This window comes from Bison bison, unplaced genomic scaffold (genome assembly GCF_000754665.1).
Source record: "Bison bison bison isolate TAMUID 2011002044 unplaced genomic scaffold, Bison_UMD1.0 scf7180017864299, whole genome shotgun sequence".
NCBI lineage: Eukaryota > Metazoa > Chordata > Mammalia > Artiodactyla > Bovidae > Bison > Bison bison.
This window is the reverse complement of record NW_011494871.1, coordinates 4,610,278-4,621,614: the sequence shown is the minus strand read 5'-3', so window position 1 is coordinate 4,621,614 and position 11,337 is coordinate 4,610,278.

Sequence of the window (11,337 nt, the reverse complement as noted above, 5' to 3'; positions counted from 1 at the left end):
CTCGGGTAACGACCCCCCACCCCGCCGAATGTCGACTGGATCAATGAATAGATACTTTGGAAAATATTATGCAAACGGGATTTACATCTTAAAATACCCGCTGCCCCCTCCTCTTGTACTCGATTTTTATCCTGGCGTTAAACCCCAAGAGGCTTTTCAAGGACTCAGCTGACTGTTCCCAAATAATCTGGATAGCATAATTGTTACCGGGAAAAAAAAAAATCCTCTTTAGATCCAGTTCATCTGTTTGGAAAGAGGAGAGGGTTGATTTGCGTTTAGGGTGAAGGAGGCAGAGTTTGGGGGGCCAGGAAGCCTCGGATCGTGTCCTAGTTCTGCAGCCTTGGGGGATAATCACTCACTGCCCCTGGCGGGCCTGTCGTGCTCTGTCCACGGAGGGAGTCTGGCTGTGTCTTCTCCAGCTCCCAGACCCTAGCAGTCTGTCTTGCATCTTCCGTGGTCCATGGAGAAAATACTTGCAGTATAGACGTGCAGGAATTATTTCCAGTAGCTTTTGTTTCAAATAATTCAGAATTATAGAGTTAAAACATAAGGGGGAAAAGAGTAGAAAAGCATCTTGCATTTCCTAAACATCTCTGTTAATTGGTAAATATGTACATTTTAAATGTACAGTACAATATGTTTTTCAGAGTCTATTACAAGAAGTTAGCTTTCTGTTAATGTATAACCTGAAGTGGTAAGTGGGTTTTTCAGTCACATACAAAGGCTTTGGGAAAGTATAAACATCAGTACATGCAAGTGTATATAAGCTGCATTGAATTCTTTTATATTTCAGGACAATCTCAGAAATTCCTACATCTCTCTCCAGATTTTTCTAAATGAGGCATAATTCACAGATAGAAAATATGCACACATCTTAATAGTACAACTCCATTAAGTTTTATATACACAGTGAGTGAAATGAAAGTCACTCAGTCGTGTACGACTCTTTGCAACCCCATGGACTATACAGTCCATGGAATTCTCCAGGCCAGAATACTGGAGTGGGTAACCTTTCCTTTCTCCAAGGGATCTTCCCAGCCCAGGGATGGAACCCAGGTCTCCGGCATTGCAGGCAGATTCTTGACCAGCTGAACCACCAGGGAAGCCCTTTATATACACAGGTACCTGCCTAATCATTATTTCATGAAGATAAAGAGCAATTCGAACTCCACCCCCTCCCCCAAGGTAGCCACTATTCTGACTTTTTTTAGAGAGGAAAAAAAGTGGTTTGAATTTTATTAGAATCACACTGGTTTAGTCACATTTACTATTCTGACCTCTGATTCCATGGTTTTTCCTGTTTTTTTGAACTACATGTAAACCAAACCATTATTATGTTTCTTTTTTTAATGTCCAGTTTCTTTCACTCAGCATTGTGATTATGAGATTCAACTTTGTTGTTAATAACTGTGGTTTTTTGTTTTTGTTTTTGTTTTCAATTGCTAGGTGCTATTTCCTTAGTATGACTAGACTATGCAATCTATCCATTCTATTGTTGAAGAACACTTTGTGTGTCTCCAATTTTGTGTAGTGAAGAGTATAAGACTGCTGTGAGTACTCTTTTACATGGTTGGGGACAGAAATACTCATTTCTCTTTGGATGATACCCTCAAATCAAATTCCTAGATTGTAGAGAAAGGCACATGTCAGTTTTGGTAGATATTGTCCAGCAGTTTTCTGAAGTGGTTGCACCAGTTTGCCTTCCCGCTAACAGCGTATGGAGCTCCTTGTCACATCTTTGCCAAGACTTGCCATTACAGACTTCCTTGAATGAAGCAACATAAAGTGAGAGGCTAAAAAACAAGGACTTTAAATGTTAAAAAAAAGCTCTAACTACATTGAATTATCAGATGCCATTCCCATTTCCCTTATACTGTAAGGTCTACCTTTCAAGAAGAATGATTAGGTTTTCTAAGTAGTGCTTAAAGAGTGGACACAGACTCTTCATGGCCCTAATTGCATTCTGTACTGATCATAGCTAGGAGCAAGATTTCAGGATCTCAGTAACTGTGATAACTGTTTCTCTCATTAGTGTCAGGAAATTCATATTCAGAGCTTTGACCTCCACATTTAGTTGACATCCTTTGATCTTGATGCTTATCTTACTTTGTTTGCTTGTGACCTGGTAGCCTAAGGGGAACCAACTCAGAAGGAGGTAGACGGAAGGGATGCCCAGTAAAGTTTGGATTGGATGGGGACACCAGACCTGGTAACCTGGTGTTAAGATACCCTTTCATCCTAAAAGCCTCATTCTAATCCATGCTATCCTTCAAGTTTAGACTGGCTGTTCATTTCTTCTTGGTTACTTCGAATGGATCTATAGTAAATTATCCTCTTAGGTTTCATTATTAACTACTTGGCTCCACTTTTTATAACTAAGAAGGCACTTTCATTAACCCTTTAGTTATCAGTAAAGATTTCGTTCTTGTTGAAGTTTCCTGTTGCTTAACTGAAGAACAGTTAGGTAATGAGATCTTAAGTATGGGAGAGGAAGACATTTATATTCCAGGGGGGTAAAAAGATGAAGAGGGAGCCTCCATGAGGAAGAAAAAGAAATTTATTTGACAAACTTTTATTGAACACCTATTTCAGTGCTAGGCACCATGAGGGTACAAAGATGAAAAAGATGGGGACGGGGGAACTTACATATAAATAGTTAATTCAATTCTATTTTAAAAATGCATGGTCATTGCCTTTCTCCAAGAAAACATTTCAGCACAAAGTTTGCTTTCAGTTGTTTAAACCTTCCAATACAGTTGTCATGATCCATAGATATCTGTAGGAGAAAAATAGCGTGAATCCCAAGATTTTCATTGCCTGCTGCTGCTGCTGCTAAGTCACTTCAGTCGTGTCCGACTCTTTGTGACCCCACAGATGGCAGCCCACTAGGCTCCCGTCCCTGGGATTCTCCAGGCAAGAACACTGGAGTGGGTTGCCATCTCCTTCTCCAATGCATGAAAGTGAAAAGTGAAAGTGAAGTCGCTCAGTTGTGTCCGACTCTTAGCGACCCCATGGACTGCAGCCCACCAGGCTCCTCCGTCCATGGGATTTTCCTGGCAAGAGTACTGGAGTGGGGTGCCATCGGCTTCTCCATTTTGTAGCCTAAGACTACTTAAACATGGATATTACTGGATTTAATGGTTGTGAGGATGAAAAGACTCTTCCATTTGAAATTTTTAAAATGGACTGTTCCAGAATGAAATATGGCCATTTATTTTTTTAAGATTCTAGGAAGAAGCAATTTTCCAAATGGTTCTTTGAACAAATTTGTTGGCTGCATTTTCCTCCCCAGAGAGCATCCCGGCTCAATTGAGAAGCCCACAGGATGGCTCAGCTTCATGACTTTCTCTGCAATTCCTTTTATTCCCCTCATCTTTTTCATCCTCTAATGAAACTCAGGAAGCGATGTGACAAGAGCCCTTGTCAGTGTTCAAGATTGTGATCTCTCTGAATCTTCAAATAGCCACCAGATATTGCCTTAATCTTTGGGTCAAGATTCTGATTTGGTTTAAAAAAAATAGTAATCTCAAAAGTATTGTATTTTATCATTGTTCTTGATTTTGAAAAGGACCTTGAAGAGGAGAGGAATAAGAACTTGGGGGAGGGAAATCAAGGGGCTGGAAACTAGCTTGGCCTCATTTTTAATTTGCTTAGCTTGTTCTTGCCACGATGCTGTACCCTTTGCTATTCACTCCAAAATAGCAAAGTCTTGTGAATCTCACAAGACTGAATAAAGCTTTTGGTTTTCATCAAGATGATTTTGTGATCTTATTATTTTTCAAATATTGATTTCCAAAAATGTCTTAGCTTTATCTTAGGTGGCCATAGTTCTATGGCTGAGGGTTTTTCTGTTGTTTGGGGGTCTGTGAGATTTACGTATATGTGATTGAATTACCTCTATGGCTAGATCATCCTTAAGTCTTCAAGTGATAATAGCTTTTGTAGAACCCTCTGATGATCGTTAGTTGGAATCACGCAATTCTGTTCAATGGGTCCCATCACATGTAGAGGAAATTTAAAAATAATATAAAGTACACACACACTGTTCTTTTGTGGCTAGAGGAATTGCATAAGATCCAAAAGAGGAACTATTATTATTTTTTTAGGTTAAACAGTAAAAGTATTTTTTCACTGCTGTCATTGTAAGTCCATTGGTAGCCAAGAATCTGCCATAAAATTATTTGCAGCCTACTTTAAAACAGGATATTGTCATTATTTCTTTAAACCATTATGTTTTTTAAAACTTTGATTTATTTTTTTTGGCTGTGCTGGATCTTCCTTGCTGCTCGGGCTTTTTTTCTTGAGTTGCAGCTACGCTCTAGTTGTGGGTGCACGGGCTTCTCATCACCATGGCTTCTTTTGTTCTGAAGCTCGGACTCTAGGCGCTTGAGTTCAGTACTCATGGCAGTGGGCTCAGTGGTTGTGGCTCCCGGGCTCTAGAATACTGACTCAGTAGTTGCAGAGCACGGTCTTAGCTGCTCCTCCACACGTGGGTCCTTCCCAGATTAAGGATTGAACCCGTGTCTCCTGCAGATTCTTGACCACCAAGTTACCAGAGAAGCCCGAAACCAGTGTGTTTTGATTGTTACATACCCATTGAATTCAGTCTTCCGCTGCTTTGCTATTTGAGTTACAATGTTCCTAATATTAGGGGTTCTGTTCTTGGAGATGATGCAGTTGAATATGTTAGGGTGAGCAACACAGTCAGAAAACCTGAGTTCTTTATTCTGGCCAGAAATGTCTCTGCACTTAAGCTCCTCATTTGTGGAAGGGAGATAAGCAATATCTTACCGCTTCATCAGATAATACCTGTAGACTGCAGCTTCATCCCCTGTCAGACAGGTGCTTTGCAGAAAGAGAGATGCCTCAAGTTGGAAGGAATCGTCAGGATTTAGTTACATGGTTTCTCTCCTTGCCTTCTTGGACCCTTGGGAGCACCATGTGGGCCAGCCAGGTGCCACATAGTTCAGATTCCTGCTCACAGTCTAATGTTGGGGGTGTTGGTGGCACAGGGTAAGCATGTAAAAGGAAAACTGTGGTGTAATTTTAGAAATAAGGACCGAGGTTGAGCCTCCAACACAGACTGAGAAAAGCAGGCAAGGCTTCCCAGAAGAGGTGATGTCAAGTCTTGATTAGAAAGTTAAGACTTAGGTGCTTCCCTAGTGGTCCAGTGACTGAGATTTAGTGCTCCCAATGCAGAGGCCCCAGGTTTAATCCCGGGTCGGGGAACTAGATCCTACATGCCACGACCAACTGTTCACATGCCCCAACTAAGATCCAGCACAGCCAAGCAAATAAATGAAAGAAAGGTAAGGCTTGACAGGCGAAGGGGAGAATAAGGACTTTCCAGGCAAACAGGACAGTGAAGAGAACAGTAGAGAAGTCAGAATCACGGAGCAGACGGACTCCATAATTCCGTCCTGAGTTGCTGAGGCACAATGTAAAAGGCCCCCAGGATCAGGGAATTCTCATCTACGAAGGTGTCAACTCAGAAAATGAAGCCTGTTCAATGGGTAGCTTCCAGAGGCTCAGATGTGTGTGATGTGTAAGGAGTGTTTTAGTGGTGTGATAAAGGACCTGGATGTTCTCCTGTGGCCCAAGAGTCTCTGGAGGGAATTCAGGGGATCCATTGTGTCCTTTGGGATGTGTGTGTATTGTGTGTATATGTGTGTGTATGTGTTTGTATATTGTGTGTGTGTGTGTATGTCTCTGTGTGTATTGTGTGTATGTGTGTATATATTGTGTTTGTGTGTATATGTGTGTTTGTGTGTATGTGTATGTATTGTGTGTGTATTGTGTTCATGTGTGTATTGGTGTGTTATGTGTATGAATGTATGTGTATATTGTGTGTGTTTGTGTATGTGTGTGTATTGTGTGTGTATGTGTGTGTATATCGTGTGTGTGTATTGTATGTGTTTGTGTGTGTGTGTATTGGTGTGTTATGTGTATGAATGTATGTGTATATTGTGTGTGTGTGTGTATAGTGTGTGTGTGTTTGTGTGTGTGTGAGGGTTAATTGCTTTCATCAGATTTTTCAGTGTGGTCTGTGTCTCAAGAAGGGTAAGGACCAGTGCTGTAGGCTGTTTAGGGTTTGAAGGCAAGGAGTGACAGCATGTCGGAGCACTGACATGTACTCCAGAAGGACAGTTTTGGGGTCTGTGTTGAGGATGGATGTCAGGCAGACAAGACATGGCAGAGGGGACAGCGAGGAAGCAGTTGGCAGTCGGCCAGGCCAGACGCGACAAGGACTGGAGTTGGGGCAGTGGTGGAAGAGAGGCAGGGCCATGCAGAGATGTGGGGATTATCCGGGGGTCAAAATGTCATGGCTTGGCAGCTGCCTGGATGATGGGAAGTGGGGGAGAGGGAGGAGTTGAAAGTGACTTCTGACTTTGGGGACAGTGGGTGTGCTGGCACTAACAGAGGAGGGGGTGGGGGGGGAAGAAAGGGGGGAGTTCAGTCTGAGTGTAAGGTTCCTGGGGGCCACCCAGTTATATAGCCGTACACATAGGAGGTATGGATTTGAAACTCCTGAGCAAATGGACTGTCGTTTATTAAAATCATGAGAAAGAGCAGAGACTGGCGAGATGACAGCGATGAGAGTGTCCCAGGTGCAAAGAAGAGCACACAAGTCTCCTTCCCTGGACTCACACTGACCACTCCTGGCTCCGCTGGCCTCCATGTATATGGGATGGGAGAGTTCCTCACACCAAGCAGTTCTTGGGAACCAATTGGATGTCCTACAGTTTAACTCAATTCTGACACTCTCTCCCCGGAGATAGCATCAGATCCCACAGGTTAAGGGCTCAGAGCCCTCTTGACCCCCACCAGATGTCAGTGTCAAGTCCAGGTTGCCACCAGCACAGGCTGTAAGTCAGAGGTTCCCAGGACCCCCTCCTTGACTTTGATGACTTTGCTGGAACAGCTCACAGAATTCAGAAAAACAATTTGCTTGCTAGATTACCGTTTTATGATGAAAGGATATAACTCCAGGATAGCCAGGTGGAAGAGATACAGAGAGCAAGGCAAGCGGTGTGGGGAGGGCTTGGAATGTCATCCAGTTCACCAATCTGGAAGCTCACTGGATCTCTCAGTTCAAGAATTGTTATAGAGTTTAATTAGCACACTTCCCTCCCTGTTTGCCCACGGGTCAGCTTTCAGCCTCACCCCTCCAACCTCTGGATCTTTCTTGGGACAACCCCCCGGCTCCTGGGGCTGCAGAGGCACCCCGCCCTAAGTCACCTTGTTAGCATAAACTCTGGAGTGCCCAGAAGGGGCTCATTGTGAGTAACAACAGACACCCCTGTTGCTCAGGAAATTCTAAGGATTTTAGGAGCTTTGTGCCAGGAAAGAGTGCTTCCTAGGTGGTGCAGTGGTAAAGAACCCACCTGCCAACGCAGGTTCAATCCCTGGGTTGGGAAGATCCCCCAGAGGTGGAAATGGCAACTCACTCCAGTATTCTTGCCTGGAGAATCCTATGGACAGAGGATCCCCGGGGGCTACAGTCTATGGGGTAACAAAGAATCAGACACGACTGAGCATGCATGCATGGTCTGGGAAAGACCAAATACATTTTGATCTAAAGCCAAGTATATTTATTATACCACATGGGTCTACTGCCCTCTTTTACCAAATGAGAAAAGTGAGACCCAAAGAGGTCAAATGACTTGCTGAAGTTCGGGGTTATCACAGCAGGTAACTGACTCCTAAAACACCTGGCTCTGAAAGCCAATGGGACTTGTGTCCAAGAGACCCTAGCAAACAAAGAAACAGTTTGTAAAGGGTTTGCAAAGACTCCTTGTGACTATACCCGCAGGCTCAGTGCTGAGGCAACAGACAGAAACAGCCTTCTCCCAGTCTTTTCCTTAAACAGGCCTATTTAAAAACAAACAAAAAAAACTTTTATTGAAGTATAGTTGGTTTACAATGCTGTAGCAGTTTCTAGTGAACAGCAAAGCAATTCAGTTATACATACGTGTATATACATATTCTTTTTCAGATTTTTTCCACTATAGGTAATTATAAGACAATGAATATAGTTCCCTCTACTATACAATACAGCCTTGTTGTTTTTCTCCTTTATATATAGCAGTGTGTATCTGTTAATCCCAAGCTCCTAATTTATCCCTAGCCCAGCCTTCATCTTTGGTAACAATACTTTGTTTTCTGTGTCTGAGTCTGTTTGTTTTGTAAATGAGTTCATTTGTACCATTTTTTGGATTCCACATGTAAGTGATGCCATGTGATATTTGTCTCCCACCATCTCATACTTCACTTAATATGATAATCACTGGGTCCATCCATGTTGCTGCAAATGGCATTATTTCATTCTTTTTTATGGCTAAGTAATGTTCCGTTGTATATGTATACCTCATCTTTATCTGTTTCTCTGTCGATGGGCATTTAGGTTGCTTATGTCTTGGCTATTGTAAATAGTGCTCCTATGAACATTAGGCTGAATGTATCTTTTTGAATGATCATTTTGTCCGGATATATGCCCAGGAGTAGGATTGCGGGATCATACGATCACTCTGGTTTTTGTTTTTGGCCATTCCATGCAGCTTGCAGAATCTCAGTCCTCCAACCAGGCATCAAACCCAGGCTCCTGACAGTGGAAGCATGGAGTCCTAACCCTGGACCACCGGAGCATTCCCTCTATTTTTATTTTTTTAACTAACCTCCATACTGTTCTCCATGGTGGCTGTACCAATTTATATTCCCACCAACAGTATAGAGGGGTCCCCTTTTCTCCATACCCACTCCAGCATTTATTATTTGTAGACTTTTTGATGATGGCCATTCTGATGGGTGTGAGATGATACTTCAGTGAAGTTTTGATTCACATTTCTCTAATAATTAGCGATGTTGAGCATCTTTTCATGTGCCTATTGACCATCTCTACGTTCTCTTTGAACAAATGCCTATTTAGGTCTTCTGCCCATTTTTGATGCTTTTTCAAGAGGTCCGTTTTCAACCTAATTTAACATACATCTAGGAACTGACTGCAATTCTCCCTGAGCCTGAGGAGGCTGGATGCACCATTTACACATTTGCCCTCTGGTATCTCTCTGAAAGGAGCTTATACATGTGTCTAAAACCATGGCCTTTGTGACTGCCACCCAGAGGACACATTCCTTGATCTGGTGGCCAGCAGGACTTGCATTTGTGGGTCCCACTGGTCTGTAGTGAACAAAGAAACAGTTATTAACTGACTATCCTTTAGGGCTCAGTGCAGAGAAAGCAGACAAACACTAGCTCCCATTCTTTCCCTGAAAGAGGTCTGCTTGTGTATTTTACAAGCCACTGCCTGAGAGTTCAGCTTCACTGTGCATCTAGGTACTAATTGAAATCTTCCCTCTGTTGTTGTTGTTTTTCGGTCACTAAGTTGTGTCTGACTCTGAGACCCCTTGGACTATAGCACACCAGGCTTTCCTGTCCTTCACTATTTCCCAGAGTTTACTCACACTCATGTCCGTTGACGCAGTGATGCCATCCAACCATCTCGTCCTGTCAGCCCCTTCTCCTCCTGCCCTCAGTCTTTCCCAGCATCAGGGTCTTTTCCAGTGAGTTCTTCTCATCAGGTGGCCAAAGTACTGGATCTTCAGCTTCAGTATCCGTCCTTCCAATGAATAGTCAGGGTTGATTTCCTTTAGGATGGACTGGTTTGATCTCCCTGTGGTCCAAGGGACTCTCAAGAGTCTCTGCCAGCACCACAATTCAAAAACATCAGTTCTTCAGCACTCAGCCTTTTTTATGCTCCAGCTTTCGCATCCATACATGACTACTGGAAAAACCATGGCTTTGACTATATGGACCTCTGTCAGCAAAATGATGTCTCTGCTTTTTAATATGCTGTCTAGATTTGTCATAGCATCCAAGGAGCTATCGCCTTTTAATTTTGTAGCTGCAGTCACTGTTCCCAGTAATTTTGGAGCCCAAGAAAATAAAGTCTCCTCCCCTTTAGGACACGGGCAAATCATGACACATCCTTACTACTGGAAGCCAATAAGCACAAAAAAGGTAATTTAAGAAACTACCAAGAACTCCTTATTGCCAAATTCAGACTGAAGTTGAAGAAAGTAGGGATAACCACTAGACCATTCAGATATGACCTAAATCAAATCCCTTATACAGTGGAAGTGAGAAATAGATTTAAGGGACTAGATCTGATAGATAGAGTGCCTGATGAACTATGGACTGAGGTTTGTGACATTGTAAAGGAGACAGGGATCAAGACCATTCCCATGGAAAAGAAATGCAAAAAAGCAAAATGGCTGTCTGAGGAGGCCTTACAAATAGCTGTGAAAAGAAGAGAAGTGAAAAGCAAAGGAGAAAAGGAAAGATGTAAGCATCTGAATGCAGAGTTCCAAAGAATAGCAAGGAGAGATAAGAAAGCCTTCCTCAGCAATCAATGCAAAGAAATAGAGGAAAACAACAGAATGGGAAAGACTAGAAATCTCTTCAAGAAAATTAGAGATCCCAAGGGAACATTTCATGCAAAGATGGGTTCGATAAAGGACATAAATGGTATGACCTAACGGAAGCAGAAGATATTAAGAAGAGGTGTCAAGAATACACAGAAGAACTGTACAAAAAAGATCTTCACCACCCAGATAATCACGATGGCGTGATCACTCACCTAGAGCCAGACATCCTCCAGTGTGAAGTCAAGTGGGCCTTAGAAAGCATCATTATGAACAAAGCTAGTGGAGGTGATGGAATTCCAGTTGAGCTATTTCAAATCCTGAAAGATGATGCTGTGAAAGTGCTGCACTCAATATGCCAGCAAATTTGGAAAACTCAGCAGTGGCCACAGGACTGGAAAAGGTCCGTTTTCATTCCAATCCCAAAGAAAGGCAATGCCAAAGAATGCTCAAATTACCGCACAATTGCACTCATCTCACATGCTAATAAAGTATTGCTCAAAATTCTCCAAGCCAGACTTCAGCAGTACATGAAACATGAACTTCCAGATGTTCAAGATGGTTTTAGAAAAGGCAGAGGAACCAGAGATCAAATTGCCAACATCCACTGGATCATCAAAAAAGCAAGAGAGTTCCAGAAAAACATCTATTTCTGCTTTATTGACTATGCCAAAGCCTTTGACTCTGTGGATCACAATAAACTGTGGAAAATTCTGAAAGAGATGGGAATACCAGACTACCTGACCTGCCTTTTGAGAAACCCATATGCAGGTCAGGAAGCAACAGTTAGAACTGGACATGGAACAACAGACTGGTTCCAAATAGGAAAAGGAGTACTTCAAGGCTGTATATTGTCACCCTGCTTATTTAACTTCTATGCAGAGTACATCATGAGAAATGCTGGGTTGGAAGAAGC